The sequence below is a fragment of the Phoenix dactylifera genome, chromosome 2 (genome assembly GCF_009389715.1).
Source record: "Phoenix dactylifera cultivar Barhee BC4 chromosome 2, palm_55x_up_171113_PBpolish2nd_filt_p, whole genome shotgun sequence".
In the NCBI taxonomy this organism is placed as follows: Eukaryota; Viridiplantae; Streptophyta; class Magnoliopsida; order Arecales; family Arecaceae; genus Phoenix; species Phoenix dactylifera.
Window position 1 is genome coordinate 1,756,921 of NC_052393.1, and position 21,883 is coordinate 1,778,803.

At 42.4% G+C, this 21,883-nt stretch overlaps 1 protein-coding gene across 1 annotated transcript in view; it reads left to right on the plus strand.

Annotated features, from left to right (window-relative positions):
- Nucleotides 1-2,226: 2,226 nt before the first annotated feature.
- The window catches only part of LOC103716267 (UDP-glucose:glycoprotein glucosyltransferase), a 114,367-nt gene continuing 94,710 nt past the window's right edge, over nucleotides 2,227-21,883 (plus strand). The window contains exon 1 of the mRNA XM_039116771.1: nucleotides 2,227-2,432. The gene's annotated coding sequence lies outside the window, so the exon portion shown is untranslated. The remainder of the gene's footprint in view (nucleotides 2,433-21,883) is intronic.

A 21,883-nucleotide genomic window follows, 5' to 3' on the forward strand; every position in this document is an offset into this window, starting at 1 on the left:
AGGGCAGTGATCCTAGGTTGAAAGTTAAAGACAAAAATACCCCTCAATTTAGCAGAAAAAATGATATATCAATATACCATCAGTATATTATGTCAATGTTATGCATATATATAATATTATGTTGATATTATATATTATATTAATGATATATATATTATATTATAATATATTACCAATCATATTATTATCCTATTATTATTGAAGGATAATTTTAAATTATGATAGAAATATATTATTATATTTTATATTTATATAATGAAAATATTTAATATATTACTCCTATTTACCTTATTTTCCTAATCAAAATAATTATTAGTATTAAAAATCTATTATAAGTATAAATAAAAATATTAATTCTATAATAAAAAATAACATATTTTTATAAGATTAATAATTTATAGGAGTAATAAATATATTTTTATAGAATATATTAATAATTAATATATTGATAAATATATTAATATTTTATTATAATATTTTTTATATGATTAATAAATATATGATAAGGGCTACTAAAAGTAGAATATGTGACAAAATTATGGAGCTATTATAGGAATTAGCATATTGACTTACATTTTTGATTCATGAGAATTAAAAACACATAAAAAATTCATTTAAGATATATCAGGAATATTTGTGGTATTATGTGGTCGGTGATCTTGGATCTCCGTACCATACCAAATAAGTTACTCATGGATACTCGAAAATTTTTAATCACTAGACTATGGCTTACCAAACACATTGATCTTAGATCACTGGGGATCAAATCACCCCAATATTCGGATCACTGGGGATCTTAGATCACCGTGGTGATCCTATTGGGATTACCAAACGCCCCCCTAGCGACTTGGGACATGATGAAGCGTATTACCTAAGCAAAGGTCTGTCGATTGGACGGTCCCCAATTTGTGAAAATAACTTGATTGGTTATATACCCTCACTGCTTGTATACCGTTCACCTTTGCTGAGGCCGGTCACCGAGTCCACGGCCAAGTCCACTAGAGCGTTGGATCCTCTCTCTCTCTCACCCTCCGGTAGGGGTGGCAATCGGGTCGGGTCGGACATAAACAAATCGGGTCAAAAAATCATAAACATGAACCCGACCTGTTTATTAAACAGGTTTGGAATTACAACTTGAATCTGTCATATTTAACAAACAGGTAACCCGACCCGACCCATTTAACCTGTTTAATAAACAGGTCAGGAATTACAACCTAAACCGTTTAACCCAACCAGACCCGACCCGTTAAACAGGTAGCTTACTAACCTGTTTGCACTCCTCTTTCTCCGCCGCCTCCAGGAATGCCTTGAGACCCTCCTCCTACTCCTTGTTATCGACCTTGGGTTTATTTTTCAGCGGCTTGCCACCGAATTCCGGTCCTTCCTCAATCAAATGCTAGGCCATGACATCCTTCAAGTACAAAGGTCTCTCCTTTTTCGTAGCTTCGGGCTTCTCCTCTCCCTCTTCTTCAACGGAGGAGTAGATTTTTGCATCCTTTTGGAGGACACTGGGGTCCTTCTTCCGAACCCTGACGAGGGCATCGAAGAACTGGAGGTCCCCTTTTAGCAAAAGAAAGAAAGAACTGGAGGTTCCTCTTACCAGAGTCGACGGGATCGTCGTTGCCGTCGTCTGATGAGGACTTGTCCTCGTCGAAGTCCTCGAAGTTGCCAGCGAGGCCGCGCTTCTTGAGCTCTTCGTACCTCTGGAGAGCCTCTCGCTTCTTGTTGTGCTCCAATTGCCGAGCGTACTGCTTGTCGACCTCGATCTTGGAGAGGTCGACGTCCTCGGTGCCCGGATCGCAAGATTCGAAGACATCGATCCCCATCGCGGAGCGGAGATATGGATCTAGGGTTCGATCCCCATCGCGGAGCGGAAAAGGAAATGCAAGCCAGAGCTAGGGTTTGATCTCTTAACAGTCGATCGAACTTTATTCATCCGTCTGCACAGATCTCAAAGCAGCTAAAATATATCTACAGGTTTTATATATTAAATGGGTTAAACGGATCAGACATCTAAAATCTGTATTCGATCCAATTAATAAATAGATTAAATAAGTCAACCTGTTTCTGACCCGAACTTGTTTAGGCCAAATCTAAATCTGTTTATCGTGGGTGTCATATTTTGCCACGCCCCCTGGTCAGAGACACAAGGATATAAAATCTCTAGCCCTAGATTTCGATTGTTTTCTCGCGAAGAAACTTTTCTTCGATGAGAAGTACCTTACATCGAAGCTATGATCGGATTTCTCCACGCGTGTGGGAGATTCATCCGGCCATGGCCGGTCTAGGGTTTCTCTGGCGTTCTTGATCTCTCTCCTCCTCGTCCTGAGCTTCGTCGGAGACTTGTGTTTCGCCGAGAACCGTCGGCCGAAGGACGTCCAGGTTTCGCTCCTGGCTAAGTGGACCGGCACTCCGTTGCTGTTGGAAGCCGGGTAGCCTTCTTCTTGAATCTTTTTTACATTAACGCGTTACTTTTCTGGATTCCTTTTGGATATAATATGCACAACGAAATTTTGTAATTTGGAAAGGGAGGTATCTGATTAGATGTGTAAATCTTGAATGTTACTTTGATCTATTCTTTGTTCTTTTTTCGCTAAATAATTGAATTCATGACATTGTCAATATCTTGTTGATTTTTTATTTGGAAGAAAGGATTGGAGCTCGCTGGATATGAACATACTTGATCTTCTTTTATTATTAGGGAGAGACTGGCCTGCCCTCCATTATTTAGTTATAAAATTCACATGCTACTTTTATTTGATCCTCTATTGATGTTTTCCTCTCTTAACTGTAAGTTGTGTCGCCAACGATAAACTTCATCTTGCCTACAAGATGGAGTTTTTCTGATTTTGTAAAGAAAGTCAAGGAGTTGGAACTGAACTTATGCATCTCTGATTGCAAATGGTGTTAGTGAGAATCTGGCATCGAGAATAGCCCTTTATTTTAGGAAGAAGACTTGGGAAATCTGCTGGTACGAGTGTAATAGTTAACTTATCAAAAAGTAGGGGACTAAGATTTTCTTTTCCCCTGCCTGAACAAATGAAATTCCAAAGAAATTCAAAAGTAGGCTTGCCTGATGGAATCTGGATGCTTGCCCTAGCCAAGAACTGTCTGTTGGTGGTAAGTAAAGGCATGCGTAACTGAGAAATCAGTGACTGTGTTGTTCTCTTGCATGATAATTTTTGTGTTTGCTTTCAGTTTATAGTTGCATTGTTGGCACTGGTGTATGACGCATTGTTGGCATTGAAGTATTAGTTTGCTTGTTATTTGTTTTTATAGTTTGTACATTCTTTGGTTAAGGAGCACTTCAGTTTGATAGGTTACTAAAGAATTATTACGACATATATCAACAGAGAATTGCCCTATAAAGAATGGAAAAACCTGTTTTGGGAGTTTACCGATCTCTGGCTGGAACCAGATATTTGACAACCAAATGCTGCATTCACAAAATTGTCCATGATGGGCGCTCTCTTCTAAGTGAACCCTTGGGATCAGTTTTTGTATTTTCTCTTATGCTTCGGTCAGCATCTCCTAGACTAGTGGCTCTGCCGGCAGTTGGCGGAGGATTCTTTATCTTCTTATCCTTCTGATGACGAAACCAACTCAGAGCATGTTATGGGAGACTCGTTAGAGCAAATTTCAAGAGTCAAGGCAGAGTCTTTTCTCATAAGCAGAAACCCAAGAAGCCCTGGAGGAAGTTGCTGCTGGGTAGATACTGGTAGTGGACTACTGTTTAATGTTATGAAACTTCTTTCATGGCTTGACACTTCAGCCAAACTGTAAGTCATATCCACCTTTTCTGTGTCTTTGTTGTATTTCTATTTCTGTTATTGCAACTCTTGTTGATCTTTTTTTGCTTCCTTGTGATATAATGAGGTTATATATTTATTTGGATTTCATCAGAGCTGTGGGATCTGCTGAGCAGCCTGAACTTTTTGATTTTGATCTCATATGTTTTGGTTCATGTATTACCAGTCCAGTTGCTATTCTATATGGAGCTCTTGGACCAGAAAAGGGTTTCATGTTACCTTGGTGGAAGCATCAAAAAAAAGGTATTAACTAATGAGCCATTATTTATTTATATGAACAACAGTGAACACATTCCTGTCTCAGTTAGAATAAGATGGCATATTGCAATTAACAATGTTGGCATATACACATTGTTAAGAAAAAACTGCAAAACCAATCGCTTTCCTTGCATGAGATATGATCACTCAATAAAATTTAAACTTACTGGTTGTTCCATTGATGTGTCCTTAACATGCTCATTAGTTTTCTACGTCAAATTTTAATGAAATGTAGCACAGCTAGTGTTATCATGGAAGATTTACAATTACTTGATTAAATGAAACTTTTGATGTTTGTTTGGTTGGAATGACTGCATAGGATGACTAACTCACAGAAATTTACGGGAAGTAGAGAAGGAAAGAAGTACTGATGAGGAAGAGATAGGGGTGGAGGGAAACTTTTGATGCATGTTTGATCAAGGACATGAAATCAATGTTTGAGCTGAAATGGGTAGTCAAAGCCTGAACCAAGGAAGCAAGCCAGGCTTCCTTGATTGGACCAGTGAGGTACCAGTACCTGGGATGCCCTTGGTACCTGGGTCTTTGCGAAGAAGTTGCAACCTGGTTGGTACGATTCTATGCTGACCAGTACCAACCAGGACAGGACCAGCACCAGCTGGTTCTGCCTGTTACTAGGTTGTACTGACTCGAAATGTTTTTTTTTACTCTCGATTTGTTCTCCTTTTGTTTACTCATAGATATCATATATCGTGTCTTGCAATGCCTTTTAATTTAGTATAATAATTACGGCATTCTTATCTATTAGTTTGAGGCCCAACCTTCAGATTTGCCATTATATGGACTTGAAACTTATTTTTTATTAGTCATTTCATTCTCACTAAATGAAAACAACTTGACATACTGTTTCCTTTATTATGTTGGTAACTTTTTTCAGTTTGCCTGCTCTTAGCCATTATATTTTCTCTCTTTCTAGATCCACTGTCAGAACTTTGCTGCCCAGTTCTTTTTATTTTTTGTTTAAATGTGTTTTCTGTTGTTCTTAGGGAAAAATTAAATAGGTAGTGAGACCTGTATTGCCTTCTGGATGTCAAGCAGCGAGCAGCTATTGTAGTGCTGTTGGTTCTTCAGATGTAGTTGGGGTGGGTATGGTGTGGAACTTGCTTTGAAGAGCATGGAGTACAAAGCTATGGATGATAGCACAGTAAAGAAAGGTCATTGCATAACTTTCAGCAAAATGCTATATGCCTAATTTTCAAATGTTGGCTTTTTCCTTCCTTATCAGTGTTATACAAAATTCGCAACAACTGACTTTTTTTTTTATGACATTGAAGTTTCATAGGTTTTTTCTTGTATATCTGCTTGCAGACTTGATGATAGATATACTTTAATTTGTGCTCTTTTATGCACCAGTTCAACCTGCTGCTCCAACTGATGTGCCACTTTAGACCAATCATTTTTTTTTTGGGTCAGGCTTTCATTTGGATTACATTTTAGCTGATGTCGTTGGATTGCTCACTTCTCGTATATGTTGTGCTTAAGTTTTTGGAAAACTCTCAAGAAACAGTGCCTTGACCTTGTTGCCTATCACATTTGAACTCTATCATTTCTTTACTTGCTTTATTTAGAATGGTTGTGTTACTTTTGTTAAATACACTTTTTAATTCACCCATAAGTCACAGTAGAATTTTGATTGGTACAAACTAGCCAAAATGCTGCACTTCCATTGAAGTCATAATATATATTATGGAATAAGTACACTAATGGGTGTCAAAATGAATTGGTGTATGTGAAGCTTTAATTCACCAAAGTGATGGCAATTTCAGAGAATACTAGAAATTTAAATGCTGTAGCATCTCTTAGTAAAATCTGATCATAGTCTATGTTAAATTGTTATTATTTAAGCCTAAAAGCTGCCATTAACAAAGCCACAGAATAAACAATCTCTAATTGAATGGTTTCCCCTAGTTGTTTAAGTCTGTTTGATGCTGCTTTAATATGTTGAAATGATCTAATGGCCTAGAAGTTGCAGGTGTGTAATAGGTGATTAACTTTTGAAAATTATTTTTGCAAAAAAATAATTTTATCTTATAGAATGAAGAAAATATATTTAGAAGAATTCAGGAAATGCCACTTTTACTCTTTAGTTATTGCTCAAAAATTGTTAGCAGTCTTGATTTTTGGTCAGCCAAACACCATGGACACCCCACTGGAACCCACTGTCTTGCAGTGACATTTAGGCAAAGCTCTGCCCTGTGGGAAGTGGTGTCTCTATCCCCAGACTGACCAGCTTGAGACTATGAATCCTGTGCCATGCAACTAATGCATCTGAAAGAGCTCCATGCATGCATGCATTATTTGATAGGTGTGCTTATACCTGCAGTGGGCCTATGTGCATACGCAGATATGTACGCACGTACATGTGTATGCATCTATTAATGTATATATGTACGTATATATGTATATGTGTGTATGTATGTATTGTGTATATTCCGTATAGACGACATGCACAGACGTGCCTTAGCACATGCATGCACACTCGTCTGTCTGTGTGCATATGTGCATGGACAACACTGCCTATTATCATGCCAGCCATTAAGAAATGGAGCTTTTTCTTTTGTATTTTTATTATTTTTTTGAAAATCTTGCTTCCTTTATGCATCAAGAAAAGATTCACATAATTATGTCTGTATTGCAGGTGTTACTGTAGAAGATTCTAGGACCGAGGATCTCAGTCAAGAAGTTAGAGGATTTATATTTTCCAAAGTCTTGGTTTGTTCCCAAAGCCTCACGTGTAGATGAGACTGAACCTTGTAATTTAATCTATTCTTACATTCTGTTTTACTTAATCTTTGCAACTGCAGGAACGCAAGCCAGATGTGACTACTGAGTAATGGCTTTCAGAGATTATTTATTATCATCAACAATATCAGACATGCTGGAAGTTTTGGGAATTGAAGGGTATTGGTTGTGATGATTGGTGCATGATGATAGCTGTATACAGCATCTCATCTGTGCTTGGTCGGTTTGAGTTTTAGTTGAAGATCTTTTATGCTCACTTTTGACCAGTTTGGTTATCTTTTCTGCAGGTTTAGGACATCAAACAGCAGAAAGGATAGTGCATGCATCAGACCCTCTACAGTCAATGTAAGAAATCCATTAAAATTTTCCTAGTATAGTTTCTTCATTATCTCGCATGAAGGTACAAGCTTCTGTTAGACACTCGTTAAATTTGTAGGCATATGTGATATCTTTCTTATTTCTGTCAGCTAACATATGCTTTTTAAGGATGAAATACTTGTGAATCAGCAAATGGTTCCTCTTGGCAAGTCTTTAATGGCTTTGAATGATGCTTTAATCAATATTTGTCACGCCCCGAGCCTGAGGCGCGGCAGACGCTGCACGCCCGCACGGCGGGCCGCACAGGCGTGCAAGGCAGCTGATCATATTGGAGCAAATATAGATGCTTAAAATTGACATAAATAATTAAAGTCATTCAAAAGCAGTCTTACAAAATTTCAAAATAACATTTGCTAACATAATTCAAATGTCCAAACTAATCTAACTAAAATGCCAATACTTGAAGAAATCATCGGAAAATCTAACACACTCCCCAATCCCGTGCGATCAAGCCTCTGGATCTGAAAAACAGAGAAAATAAAATAATGAGCTACACTAGCCCAGTAAGCAACAAAATATTCCAAAGTGGGGTCAGAGCATATCAGATCAAAATACAGGATAATGACTGGAATAAATCATAAATAACTTTGTTTTACTGTTTTCAAAACTTATTATCATTTTTCCAAAAATTCTGATACCAGAATCTCAACATGATAGGCTACGGCCACGTAACCCAGTGGCATGGGTTGCACAGAGTGCCAGAAACCACTATTGTTAGTCACCGGTGGCAACGGTGTCCAGAAACCACTATTCTAATCACCGGTGGCGCGGTGTCGAAACCGGTTCCTCACAGATTACAAGTCGACAGGTCCAACGTATAATCCCCATTGGCGGGGCCAGAACAGAATAGAACAGATCATAGCCATGCTGAGAATGTATATATTATATATATAAAACAAATTTCATAAATTATCCAATCATATTTCACGGATTTCAGAGCATATAACATGATTTTCAAATAAAATTTAACATGCCTGACCCATTTTACTGAATACAAAATATATGTCAAAACTTAATCAGTTTATCAAATAATTTAGAAATCACACTTGAAGTATTAAGTTACTTACCTCTTCTCGCTTAATCCCTACTTCAGATAGGAGGATCAGGTTCACCTGTTTAAATTTAATTAATTCCTTGTTAATTTCAGAGCGAAGCAAAATCCAGAAATAATACTACTGGGCACGACCCAACAGGGCCCAGAGTTGGTCCATAATGAACATGGCCCGATAGGGCCCACATCGGACACGACCTAATGGGCCCGCATTGACCCGGCCCAATAGGGCCCCTAAAGTTGGTCTCTAATGGATTATTTATGCAATAAATTCATTGCAGGGACTAATACTTAATTACAGGGTACTGTTCTATAATAAAACTTTAGTGAAGGGACCAATCAAATATATTTGGGGACCCTTATGTAATAATCTTTCTTATAGGGATCAAACATAAATTATAGAATACCCTTTTGTGAAATAATATACTGTCAAGGGCTTATCTGCAAAATTCTATTTATTGGCTAAACAGGTTCGGATTTCGGGTTTCAGGTTTCGGGTTCGGATTCAGGTTCGAGTTCGGGTTCCGGGTTCGGATCTGAACTGGGCCCAAGTTGGGCCCACAAAGGTACTGCCCAACTGGGCCCAATCGGACTGGACTGGGCCCAAGTTGGGCCTGCAATGGATAGGGGCCAACGGGCCCAGTTTGGCCCGTGATGGGCCTCCTCCTTCCCCAAACCCCCCACGAACAGGGGAAGGAGAGATGGAAGGGAGAGAGAGGGCCGGCAGGGTGGCCGGCCTGGGTGGCCAGAGGCCACCCCTCGGTCGACGGCCAGCCGACCGCCATGGCAGCCGGCAGCCGTTGTAGTGGCTGACGGGGAGGAGAAGCAACCGAGATCATCTCGGTTGCTGGGGCTGAAACAGAGGAGAAAAATCAATTCTTTTGGCAATAAACAAGGCAAGGAGGGAAGCTCACCGGCGGTTGACGGAGGTGGTGGGTCTCGGCCAAGGGAGGCTCGATCCGGTGTCAAGCGGCGGTGGCGACGGCACTTTCCGAAGGGGAGGTAGATCCAGAAACAGGGGAAGGCCGCGAGGGGATTCGGACGGTGCTCGGCCGGGAGAGCTCGCCTGTCACTTGGGAGGCAAGAACAGAGGGAGGAGAGGGAGAGCTCGGGTGATTTGGGAGGAGGAGGAAAAGAAAGGGCTTTATAGCCCTTTGGTAACGGCTCTCCGCCGCGTGAATCGCGGCGGTCGAGCGTAGTCCGCGGCTGGATTGGCCGCGGATCAGCTGGAGGGGAGGTGCTGCGGGATGCCCGCAGCGCCCTCGCCCCGATTGCTCCCAAATGCGATCCTCTGTTCTGGCCCTTCCAAAGAAGGAAAACGGGGCTGAAGTCGGCAGCCCCTGCCGACTTCAGCCCGTATCTCACAATATTGAAGATATTGATCTTTACCTATAATGTTTTCTTCCTCCACCATTAGCTCTGATATCTCACCTTATTCTTAGAGAACAAACTGGGTTATATCAACTGTGGGATTTGAGTGGTTGTACCTTTTACCTTGGTTTCTCATTTCTGCAACCTTTTTCATATTTTTGTTATGCCTTTATTTGACACTCTTTTGCATTAAACGCCGGTGGATCAAAGCAGGCAAAATAAATAATATTTTAGTTCTTTACCTATTGGTCCTAACTATTCTATTCTGGAGTACCACTTCGGCTTGGTGATTCTAGACTTATAAGATGTCATATGACAAATAATCAGTCAAAACATTCTGTCTTTTTGTTTTTGAGGTCATTATAGTCACTTGCACATGTACATAGTGCATAAGTTCTTAGTCAAACACAATTTTTGAATCTATGACTTGGAAAAACATGTTTAGCCTTGCTGATTTACTTGCCCTTTATGTATAATTCATGTTTTTTGGCAGCCAATGGTCTTCCCAATGTATGGTAGGGGTACAAATGAGCCGAGCAGCTCGAGCTCGACTTGGGTCCAAGCTCTGCTCGACTTGGGTATTACCGAGCTCGAGTAGCTCAACTAGTTTTTCGAGTCAAGCTCGAGTAGCAAAATACTCGACTCAATGGCTCACGAGCCTAGTCAATTATATATATTTTTAATAATATTATATTTTATTTATAATATATATTAGTAATTTAATATTTTAAAATATAATATTTATATATTTTTTAATCTGACCTAACTCCTAACTTTTAACTATATTTTTTAAATTATCACCAAGGCTCAAATTCGAGCTCGAACTCAAGCTCGAGTATGGCTCGGTTGATATTCGAGTCGAGTCTAGTCGATCTCGAGTGTTCCATTTTTTGATCGAGTTGAGTTCGAGCTTGGATTATTAAGGCTCGATCGATCTCGAGTTGAGTTTCGAGCCCGAGTATTTTGAATCGAGTCGAGCTCAAGCCTCCAGTTACTCGACTCAGCTCGGTTCGATTGCACCCCGAATTTATGTTTTGTTTTTACCTTTATCTAGACTGTTATGGTACTAGATATCACATTTAGCAACTATTTCAGTAATATATGTTTGATTATATTAAGCTATGTATACTATATGGTCTGGTATTTGATACTATGGTGCAATGTTTCTGTTTTTAAATGTTTTAACCACCTATTTTGGGTCTTATAGGTTAATGGATCTGGTTAGTGAAGAGTTATCATTGGCTGATCAATTTTCAGAATTTAAGGTGATCTATGCTTATTGACAACTTTCTTTATGGTTTATGCATCATAGCCAATTTCCTGGTAAATTGTTTGCTGGTTAATTGATAATGCACCCTTCTCCTTATTTCTTTTTCACTTTCTTTTCTTTTCTTAACCTTTTTCCCTGCAAAGTCTGTTAAGTTTCAGTAATAATGTAAGTAGAGCTTTATGAAATTGTCTCCTATGAACATTTAGGCTAAATGAATTATAAAATTGAATTATTGCTATCAAAGATGCTTACACCCTTTAGTTTTTTTTTTTTTTCTGTTTCTTGTCACATTTTTAAGGATCTCTCTCTGGAGAACCCTGACATGATCATCCAGTTCTATTGGCTCTTTATATAAACAACACCTCTCTATTGACTCAACTAGCTATCCTTAGGGTCTTTTAAGACCACCTGCTGCCTATAATTGGCTAGATCAGCTGTTAGCTATATCAAGAGTCTGATCTAATAATTTCATAATTTATTAGTGGTGGATATTGGCACCTTCCTTGATTAGGAATCTCAAACAAAGCACAGTATACAGAAAAAAGAACGTAATATCTGACCAAGAAAATTAGATAGAAATTGATTTGGACTACAATCTACTTGCTCCATTCAGTTCTGGAAAATAATGGAATTGGATATGGGCCTAGACTCTCTTGGAATTCACACCTTTCAAGAGCATACCCTCCAATAGAGTTGATAAAGTCATTGGAGGTTAATATCAATGACTTGGGTTTAGGTCCCCCCCTCACCCAAACTTTAATCCGGTTTCCTGTCCTAATTCTCAAAAAAAAAATGGAAAAAGAGAAAAAGTGCATATAAGCTATTTAAGAAAGCATTCCAAAAAAAAATTCATAAATCTTCACTTGGTTCTGTTTCCATAGTCCAGCAACCAATCTTAGAGAATGGGAGCAGGGCATGGGAAGGCTCGGAACGGCTGTAGCATTACAAAGATTAACCGATGCAATCATGATATAAATTCACGCGTCTCCCTGTTGTTGCTTACCAAAGAAAATGATGTCAAAAGAATGAATTTTTACCAAACCTAATTGATCAACATCAATTTATATAAAAGTTCAAAACAAGGAGATTGAGACATTAATGCATCACAGAACACCTCAGATATGCTCCATGCCTTCAGGTTACGAAAGCTGATGGCAAATATATAACTTAATAATACCAAATCAGAAAAAAGGGAAAAGAACAAGGTCAAAGGGGAAAAGTTAGCAAGTACAAAGAATTAGATAACTTGCCCCAGCATAAATATTTGCAAGAATGGCAATTAATCTTGAAACAGAGAGGTCATAAGGAGGGGAAAATTCCATTTTTTAGTTCATGAACTGGCAAAGCAGCTAATTGCCTGAATAAAAAGCACCGACAAATTTAATGGAGGTTAAAATAAATTGTTATAAAATTTGTCTTTCTTTCACCTCTGGATGATCAATGGATGATCAGGATTATTCATCCAGGTGCACAGATCTCAAAGCGATCATTAGATGATTAGGATTATTCATCCAACTGCATAGATCTCGAAGCAATCTAAATATTCATTCATGTGCAAGGATCTCCAAGCAACCACGTGGATGATCCGAATATTCATCCACATGTACAGATCTCAAAGTGATCAGTGGATGATCGGATTATTCATCCACCTTCACAAATATTGAAGCAATCTAAATATTCATCTACCTGCATAGATCTCCAAGCAACTATGTGGATGTTCCAAATATTCATTTGCCTGCATAGATCTCAAAGCAATTAGCGGATAATCAAAATTATTCATCCATTTGCACATATATCAAAGTTGACTAAGTGGATGATATGAATTATTCATCCTCCTGCACAGATCTTAAAAAGATGTTGGAATAGAATAAAAGAGGGAGAGAGCATTTTTGTCAATTGAAATGGCAGGCTAACACCATCCATTGGTTGGGAAGTCGATGGACAATTTTGGAATAGTTTGAAAACTTGAATGATCCATTTGAAACTTTTTAAAGTTGAGAATGTCTTTGAGATTGGCCCAAACTTGTGCTGCTTAATCCAAAATTACCAATGAACACCTTAGCAATTTTAATATTATATAATTATTATGAAGGTTGTTCACAAAACAATCCATCTCTAGTTTGAAACTAAAATTTGGCAAACTATTTGCTGAGATTAGTTGAAAAAACCATGTTACATCACTGCAAAGTACTTCCCATAGAAATAATATTCTTGCAAGTTTCTCATGTTCTATTCTTATGAGCCGTTCTTGGCAAACAAGCCCTCTAATATTAAGCTAATTTCCGTAATACAATGGGTTATTTGCAAATAACCCGCTATGGACTTTAATATAGTTTTGGGAACCTATGCGTAGTTACAGCACAACATAGGGGACCTCGAAATAGTTCTCTCTTAATATACGGTAATCCAAAGTCGGACAAGAAAGGGCAGGGTTTTCGTCGCCTCTTCCTGCTTCTTCCTTGTCGCCTTCTCCTTCGCTTCTTCTCGAATCCATCCATGGTGACCGCTGTTACTCCCAAATTGGAGTCCTCTCGAAGGCTTAGGAGTTTCTGTCTTCTTGGAAGCTGGTAAGCTATCAAACCCTAGCTCTTCTCAGTTCCACTCTGTCTATACCTCTTCAGGGACATCCAATAAAATTGAAACGACACTCTACATCTATATGATCTTGTTGCAATTTTCTCCCTCTATCTAAGGCTCAATTTCACTTGTCTTTTTCCACTTTCTTGACACAAAGTTGATAATTTCTTTATATGATCTTTTATTTAGTGTTCCTAAATGATTTCATAGGTTTTAATGCAAGATTTTTTTTTTTCTTTTTATTTCTTTCACCACAATTTTTTTTTCCACTTTCTTGACACAAAGTTGATAATTTCATAGCTCTTCTCAGTCTCCCCCACACCCCCCCCCCCCCCCCCCCCCCCCCCCCCGACCCCAATACCCACCATCTTGGTTGTCTTCTTTGATGCCTCTAGGTCAAGAGATATTTGGAGCTATCAATTGAAGAGGGCCAGGGAGGTAACTTCAAGCTTCACCAGCTCTTATGGGAGTTTCCCAAGAATTTTGGTTTGGTGAAATTAGAACCATTTATCTATTATTAAGATGACCCATATCCTAACCTAATCCCAAGACCAGATTTTGGTCCATCTCTGGAAAATAATAATTCAAAATTACCAAAAATCTATGTAACTAAGGATGCGATCTTGCTTCAAGACATATTTACCTGCCTCAAGTTTGTGTTCTTTAGTCATAACTCCTGAAGGGAAACTTTGTTTAGTTGAAATTTGGAGTCAATTATGTCTTAATAGCAAAGCTGAAACAAAACAAACTGTTAATCTAGCTTCAATATTAGATTAGAACTTTGTAGAATTTATTCATAAGGAAACATAACGAACAGGTGCCATCCAATTTATGTGATAATAACCTTTAACCAAGTGAGCTGGCCATAAGAGATTCACTGGAGGAACCATTACCATGAGGAAGACTCTCATTATGGATTCTAAGAAAAGAGTAGAACCTAAAGGATGTATCGAGAAATCGAGGGTAAGCATGATAGGGTTATCGGTTACTTTGATGTAAAAAGATGATGGATGCAACATCTTAGCATCATCCAGATTTTCCCTGCGTTCCCCATGCAGAAATGTGGTCACCATATGCTTGTACAAAAAGGAAGGAGTTAAGAAGCTGTAAGGCTTTATATAACAATAGTACATTGTACAATTATGTAATTCCTGTTATAACAGAACAATGGTTAAGTAATGCCATAACTGAATTCCAAATTATGGGACAAGGCTGGCATCTTAATTGGTACATATATTCCAAATCAATTCCCAAGAGCAAATTTGCAAACAGGAACCTTCTTTAGTGTAACAATTGGCAGATCGGGTATGTCCTAGGTCTCAGTAAGGTGTTTTCTGACTGGTAGTCCACGATGATGGTAGAGTTGGAAAAAATACATGGTTTAGCAGATCATATATCATATCTTATATAAATAAACAAATGCATGAAAAATTTGCAAATCGATCCATAGGCTACCAAGTTCAATACATGTAGTGTTGATAACCAATCCGTTAGAAAGAAATTCAGTATTTTCTGCTATGTTCAATACAGGGGAATTTTATTTAGCTATTAAATGAGACTTTACTGCAGCTAAATATTTCTTCTTTTTCCAAATGTTTGCAAATTTAAGATACTTTTCTGTTGTTGCAGGGCATACTACTTCAGCTTGTCTCTGGAGTTGTATGTTATAACAATACAATTGATTAGAGCTGTTTCCATTAAGGTCGGTAATGCTAAATCTTTCTTTCTAGTATACTTGTTTGGGAGGTCTTTCAGTACTTACGTGGACTGGGATAAGGCTGTCTTTAGCTGGATGTAAGATTTGCTATGCTTTTCCTTAAATATCAATCTCACCATTTTTTTTTCTTCAAAACATGAAAAAATGATTCAGAATGGTTCAGCACTTGTGGAATTCTGAATGCAAAATGAAAGGAATAGGCGATATGATCTGACTGTTTTCTCTCTATACTGCCCGATTAATTCTACGTTCTGCTGCTCTTCCCACTTAGAATCCTTGGTCTTTTTGAGTTGCGTGCAGTCACTTACCACACACGTAAGCTTTCAACCCCACTGGATCTGTTGTGACATTCTCAGGATTTCTCGTATTCCCCACCGCCGATAGCCGTTTAATGTTTGCTAGTGGCTGATGATGGTAAGTAACCAGTTCACAATGATCTGTTGCTAGATGAGGCTATCGGATCTTTGTGCTCGCCTGCTTGAATTTCAATGGTGCAACTGGAAGCTTATGGACTGATTCTAGATATAGTCCGATTAAATACTGAAGTAAAGAATGTGGTTCCATGTGGAACATGTAAACATTTGTTTGGGTGCAAAAGAACTTGTTAATGGTCCTCACAAGCTGTCAACTTCTGGCACCATATGCTAGCAGGAAAACTTAAACATTGAGAGAATCCTTTGATTAACTATCAACATAGTATATATCCAATATATTGCCTAGTTTTGTACCTGTGATTATTATATAAAAGAATTGCCCTTTTGCACGTAGTGTATTCATCAATAATTTGAATAATACTGCATGTGTTTGGCTACTTTGGTCAATGACGGCACAAGATTTGTCCGTTAACCACCTTATCTGTTTCGCTGGGATGTAATGCAAGTGCTTGACAGGTCTTCAAGTGAAAACAGAGTGAAAACATTAGGATAGTATTATTGCATGATGGTACCGTTGATAATGGTAATACATCTGGGTTCTGTCTTGTTGTTGCTTTGAGGGACCCCTTTACATTAGCTTCTTTTCACCATGGAGATTGTCTGAAACAGCAATTGACTCCCATTACTAGTGTCGGTACAACATAAAAGCTATAGTAGCATTGTTTTCGCATAAGTAAAATTTTTCAATGTATACACTAACAAAGGTTTTTCAATGTAGAAAAAGCATGTATAGCTAGTGTGGAGGTTTTGGAGTTTCATTGTGCAAATCAGATCTCATTGAATTTGTTTAACCACTGATACCTAAGACTTTCATAGTCTCGTTGCATTTTCTGAGAATTTATTTGATATTTTCTGAAACTATTTTTTTTTTTTTTTTGCTATTTATTTTGGTTTCAGCAGATGCTTAAGTTGGTTTGAAGACATGGTGGTTAGCAAAATTTCATAGCTAGGTATTTCTGGATTAGATGCTAGAACTGGCATCAAGACAAAGGGAAATTGTGCAATATCAACAGAGTTGGTTGTTTCCAAGCCACATCCTCAGTGGTAAATAGAATCCTCCAAAAATCTGAAGAGGCTCTTCCAGCCAGGTCAGCTGACATGAGAGGGTCGTAGAGTGACTGGAAACTTCTATGTGGCGTTCAACACAATAGCATCAATCAATTGAAGAACGATGACTTAATTAAGAACCGCAAAAAGAAATTTTGAAGAATGGTTGGCCAGTTTGTTATTGTTACATTTATTTCTAAAAAAGAAGAAGGGCTTTGAAAGAAGTATTGAGGTTTGGCGTGAGCATACCATTTCTCATGATAGAATACCAGTGGTGGGTGAAGAGTCTCTGAGAATGTGGACAGATAAAAAGTTCCAAGAACAGCTACAGGGAAGACAGGTTAGTCTAGGTCAGGTACGGTCTATTTATCTTGTCAACCATATTGGTCGGTTGCTCTCATTGGTTTTTTCTTGGGTTCAATTGGATATCTTTTGGAAGGGATTATGTTGAGGGAAATACAAGTCACCCCAAAACATCTGATTGGAAGCGTCCGACCTCGGGCGACCGACCTGGCGTCCGACCCCGGACGATCGACCTGGCGTCCGACCCCGGACGACCGACCTGGCGCCCGACCTCGGACGACCGACTTAGAGAGTGCCCGATCTCTGAAGACATCCGATCCCCAGAAGTCGAGCCTCACCAATTGCTCGCTACTGTCACATCCTCCTCCGGCCCGATTTGAGACCACGCCTTGGGCGGCTTACTCAACAATTAATGCGCATGGTCTCTGCAGACCTCCGGCTTACTCAACAATTAATGTGCATGGTCTCTGCAGACTTCCGGCTTACTCAACAATTAATGCGCATGGCTCCTGTTGTCTGCGGATCTCCAGCCCTCTATGGCAAGTCAGCTCAGCTGCGTTCAGTCAGCCGCGACAGCTCCCTGATTTCGACCTCATCCTCTACGGCAAGGCATTAATTCACATGATCGTACACCAATTCATGCGGCGTGCTCAGTCATACGGCAACCTGGTCTCGTCGCATCATAGGTAACCCAGCACCCCACTATAAAAGAAGAACCCCTCTACCATAAGGAGGGCTGGACGCAAAAACTCTGGACATATTCCCTCTACTCATATATTCCTCCTCTGACTTAAGCATCGGAGGGCCGGCGCCGGAAACCCCGGCCGCCGGCTTCTTGCAGGTCTTCCGGAGGACGCCGCCCGCCGACGGACCGCCGCCACCCGCAGCCCACCGATTCTCACCGGAGCTCCTTCTCAGCCGACGGCCGCCCCCGGGTCCAGTTTCCAGCAACAGTTGGCGTTAGAGAAAGGGCCCGAGTCGTGGCCATGAAGTTGAGGAGTAAAGGAGCTTCTAATACCTCCCGGCGTCTCCCACCAAGTCCTGGACACTCTATCCAGAACTCATCATCTCCGGCTGGTCCAGTCCCTCAAGTCCAGCCGGAACAGTTCAACATCCTGGTGCAGCAGGTCCAGGCCTTGGCCGCAGCTGTCCAAGGCTTGCAGCGCGAGGGAGCCCTACCTATGCCGCCTCTGCAGGCCCAGGTCCAGCCAGCGCTCCCTTCCAATGGACCAGTGCCCCAGAGCTAAAATCTCTGTGGCTCCTCGAGGGCCAACGACGAAGAGCGGAGCCATCGCCAAGACTCAACCCGAGCGTCTCCCCGGAGGGAGCTACCAGGGAGGAGCATCGACCGAAGGCTGCAACTTTCGGAGGCCGAGTCAGCCTCGGACTGCCACGAGCCGGAACAAACTATCGTGGCAATCCCCCAGGCTGGGGAGCTCGACAGGAAAGTCGAGAACCTCGAGCGTCAGATTGAGGCACTTCACAGCAGGAAGGCGAGGCGCGAGGGGGATTTTGAGTTTACCACCAAATCCCCCTTCTTCCGCCAGATCGAGGACGAGCCGGTCCCACCGAGGTTCGAAAAGAGCTTCCCGGCCGACTTCACCGAAATGCTGGCCCGGGCTCGGAAGTATGCAAAGGCCGAGGAGGCAATCGCCTCCAGGCGGGGTGCGACCGAGCAGGCTTCAAAGAAGCAAAAGAAGTGCCACGAGGAGCGTGGCCGCCAGAGGAGCTGATCCCCCCGCCGAGAGAAGATTCTCCCTCGGCTGAGAAGTCCGCCCCGATAGCGGGGACAGCTTCGACCAAGGTCCCCGCCGTAGCCCTGAATGCACTCGGGGAGGTACGAGAACTACACACCCATCAACGCACCCTGGACCGAGATCCTAATGGAGATTGAGGGTCGGGACTTTTTCCGACCTCCGCCTCCGATGCGGGATATAGGAGTCCAGCGCAATCCCAGGAAGTATTGCCGCTTCCATCGGGACCACGGCCACGACACGGAGGACTGTTTCCAGCTCCAAGACGAGATCGAGGCGCTTATTCGCCGCGGGGTACTCAATTGGTTTGTAAGAAACCGACGTGAGGAAAGGAGGCCGGTGGAAAAAGCCGTGCCGCCCGAAAATCCAAATGACAACAGGCCCATCGCCAGCACCATCAATGTCATTGGAGGAGGAAGCTCGGCTGAAGAATTAGCCGAGGAAGGACCCCTCCTGAAGCGCCCGCGCACCTCCGAAGCCATCTCGTTCTCGGAGGAGGGTTTAGAAGGAGTTGAGACTCCTCACGATGACGCTGTGGTCATATCCATGGTTGTAAACAAGTTTCATGTAAAGCGGGTCTTAGTTGATAATGAAAGCTCAGCAAATATTTTGTATTACCAAGCCTACCAAAAAATGGATTTAGCGGAAAGCCAGCTTCGGAAAATAAATGCCCCGTTGGTCGGATTCACCGGGGACTCGGTCCCGGTTGAGGGTGAGGTCAGCCTTCTAGTCACGGTTGGTCTCGCCTCTCGAGAAAGTACTGTGAGGACGGACTTTCTCGTGGTCCGCCTGTCTTCGGCCTACAATGCTATCCTTGGACGACCAGGGCTAAATGCCCTCCGAGCTATAGTCTCAACCTACCACCTGCTCCTGCGGTTCCCTACCAACCAAGGAGTAGGCGAGGTCCGCGGAGATTAGATGGTAGCCAACCGGTGCTACATGGCGACCTACAAAGCAAAGCGATCGACCGAAGCATCAAGCCAGTAGGAGTTACTGGCCGAGGCGTCGACCCAAGCAACGGACCGCATGCTGCCTATCGAAACCTTGGACGTACGGGACGATCCTTGGAAGAAACAGGTAGAGCCTGGTGAGCTTCTTACCCAAATCCCTTTACTAGAAAGTTCTCCGGAACTAACCGTACAGGTTGGCTCCGGCTTGAGTTCCTGCGAAAGAGAGCGTCTAATCGAATTCCTTCGAGCCAACATGGACGTCTTTGCCTGGTCCCCTGCTGACATGCCGGGAATCGAGCCCGAGGTCATGATTCACCGACTCCAGGTGAAACCGACCTGCAGACCCGTGAGGCAAAAGAAACGAGGCTCCGCCCCGGAGCGGCAGCGAGCGGCGGCCGAGGAAGTGGACAGACTCCTCGAAGCCGGCTTCATCCGGGAGGTCTCCTATCCAGACTGGCTCGCCAATGTGGTCCTCGTGAAGAAAGCCAACGGAAAATGGCGCATGTGCGTAGACTATACCGACTTGAAAAAGGCCTGCCCGAAAGACAGTTTCCCCCTCTCCAGCATCGACCAGCTTGTCGACTCTACTTCGGGACATCAGCTGCTAACCTTCATGGACGCCTTCTCGGGGTATAATCAGATCCGAATGGCGTCCGAAGATGAGGAGAAGACGGCTTTCATCACCGACAAGGGCACTTATTGTTACAAGGTGATGCCATTCGGGTTGAAGAATGCGGAAGCTACATACCAAAGGCTGGTCAACCAAATCTTCAAAAACCAGATAGGCTGAAATATGGAGGTCTATGTGGATGACATGCTGGTGAAGAGCCGGACGGTAGAGCACCATGTGGCTGACCTCAATGAAGCCTTCTCCAAGCTCAGGAAGTACCAAATGAAGCTTAATCCTGCAAAGTGCGCGTTCGGGATCACCTCGGGCAAATTCCTGGGCTTCATAGTAACCCAGCGCGGAGTTGAAGCCAATCCCGAGAAGATCCAAGCGCTGCAAGACATGGTGCCACCAAAGACGGTCAAGGAGGTACAACGACTTACTGGGCGGGTCGCACCTCGGGCAGGCAGTTCGCCACCAATTTTGCTGCCAGCCGACGCCAACGGCGAACATCGGACTTCCTCCTGGACGTCTAGCAGAAGGAGGGGGAATCTCTTAGGGAGTATCTCGACCGCTTCATCGCCGCAACTTGGGAGGTACGCGAGCTCGACCAGTCGATAGCCATGTCGGCGCTAAAGACTGGGGCTCGCTCCTACAGATTCCTTTTCTCAATCGAAAAGAGCTTCCCGGCCGACTTCACCGAAATGCTGGCCCGGGCTCGGAAGTATGCAAAGGCCGAGGAGGCAATCGCCTCCAGGCGAGGTGCGACCGAGCAGGCTTCAAAGAAGCAAAAGAAGTGCCACGAGGAGCGTGGCCGCCAGAGGAGCTGATCCCCCCGCCGAGAGAAGATTCTCCCTCGGCTGAGAAGTCCGCCCCGATAGCGGGGACAGCTTCGACCAAGGTCCTCGCCGTAGCCCCGAATGCACTCGGAGAGGTACGAGAACTACACACCCATCAACGCACCCTGGACCGAGATCCTAATGGAGATTGAGGGTCGGGACTTTTTCCGACCTCCGCCTCCGATGCGAGATATAGGAGTCCAGCGCAATCCCAGGAAGTATTGCCGCTTCCATCGGGACCACGGCCACGACACGGAGGACTGTTTCCAGCTCCAAGACGAGATCGAGGCGCTTATTCGCCGCGGGGTACTCAATCAGTTTGTAAGGAACCGACGTGAGGAAAGGAGGCCGGTGGAAAAAGTCGTGCCGCCCGAAAATCAAAATGACAACAGGCCCATCGCCGGCACCATCAATGTCATTGGAGGAGGAAGCTCGGCTGAAGAATTAGCCGAGGAAGGACCCCCCTGAAGCGCCCGCGCACCTCCGAAGCCATCTCGTTTTCGGAGGAGGGTTTAGAAGGAGTTGAGACTCCTCACGATGACGCTGTGGTCATATCCATGGTTGTGAACAAGTTTCATGTAAAGCGGGTCTTAGTTGATAATGAAAGCTCAGCAAATATTTTGTATTACCAAGCCTACCAAAAAATGGATTTAGCTGAAAGCCAGCTTCGGAAAATAAATGCCCCGTTGGTCGGATTCACCGGGGACTCGATCCCGGTTGAGGGTGAGGTCAGCCTTCTAGTCACGGTTGGTCTCGCC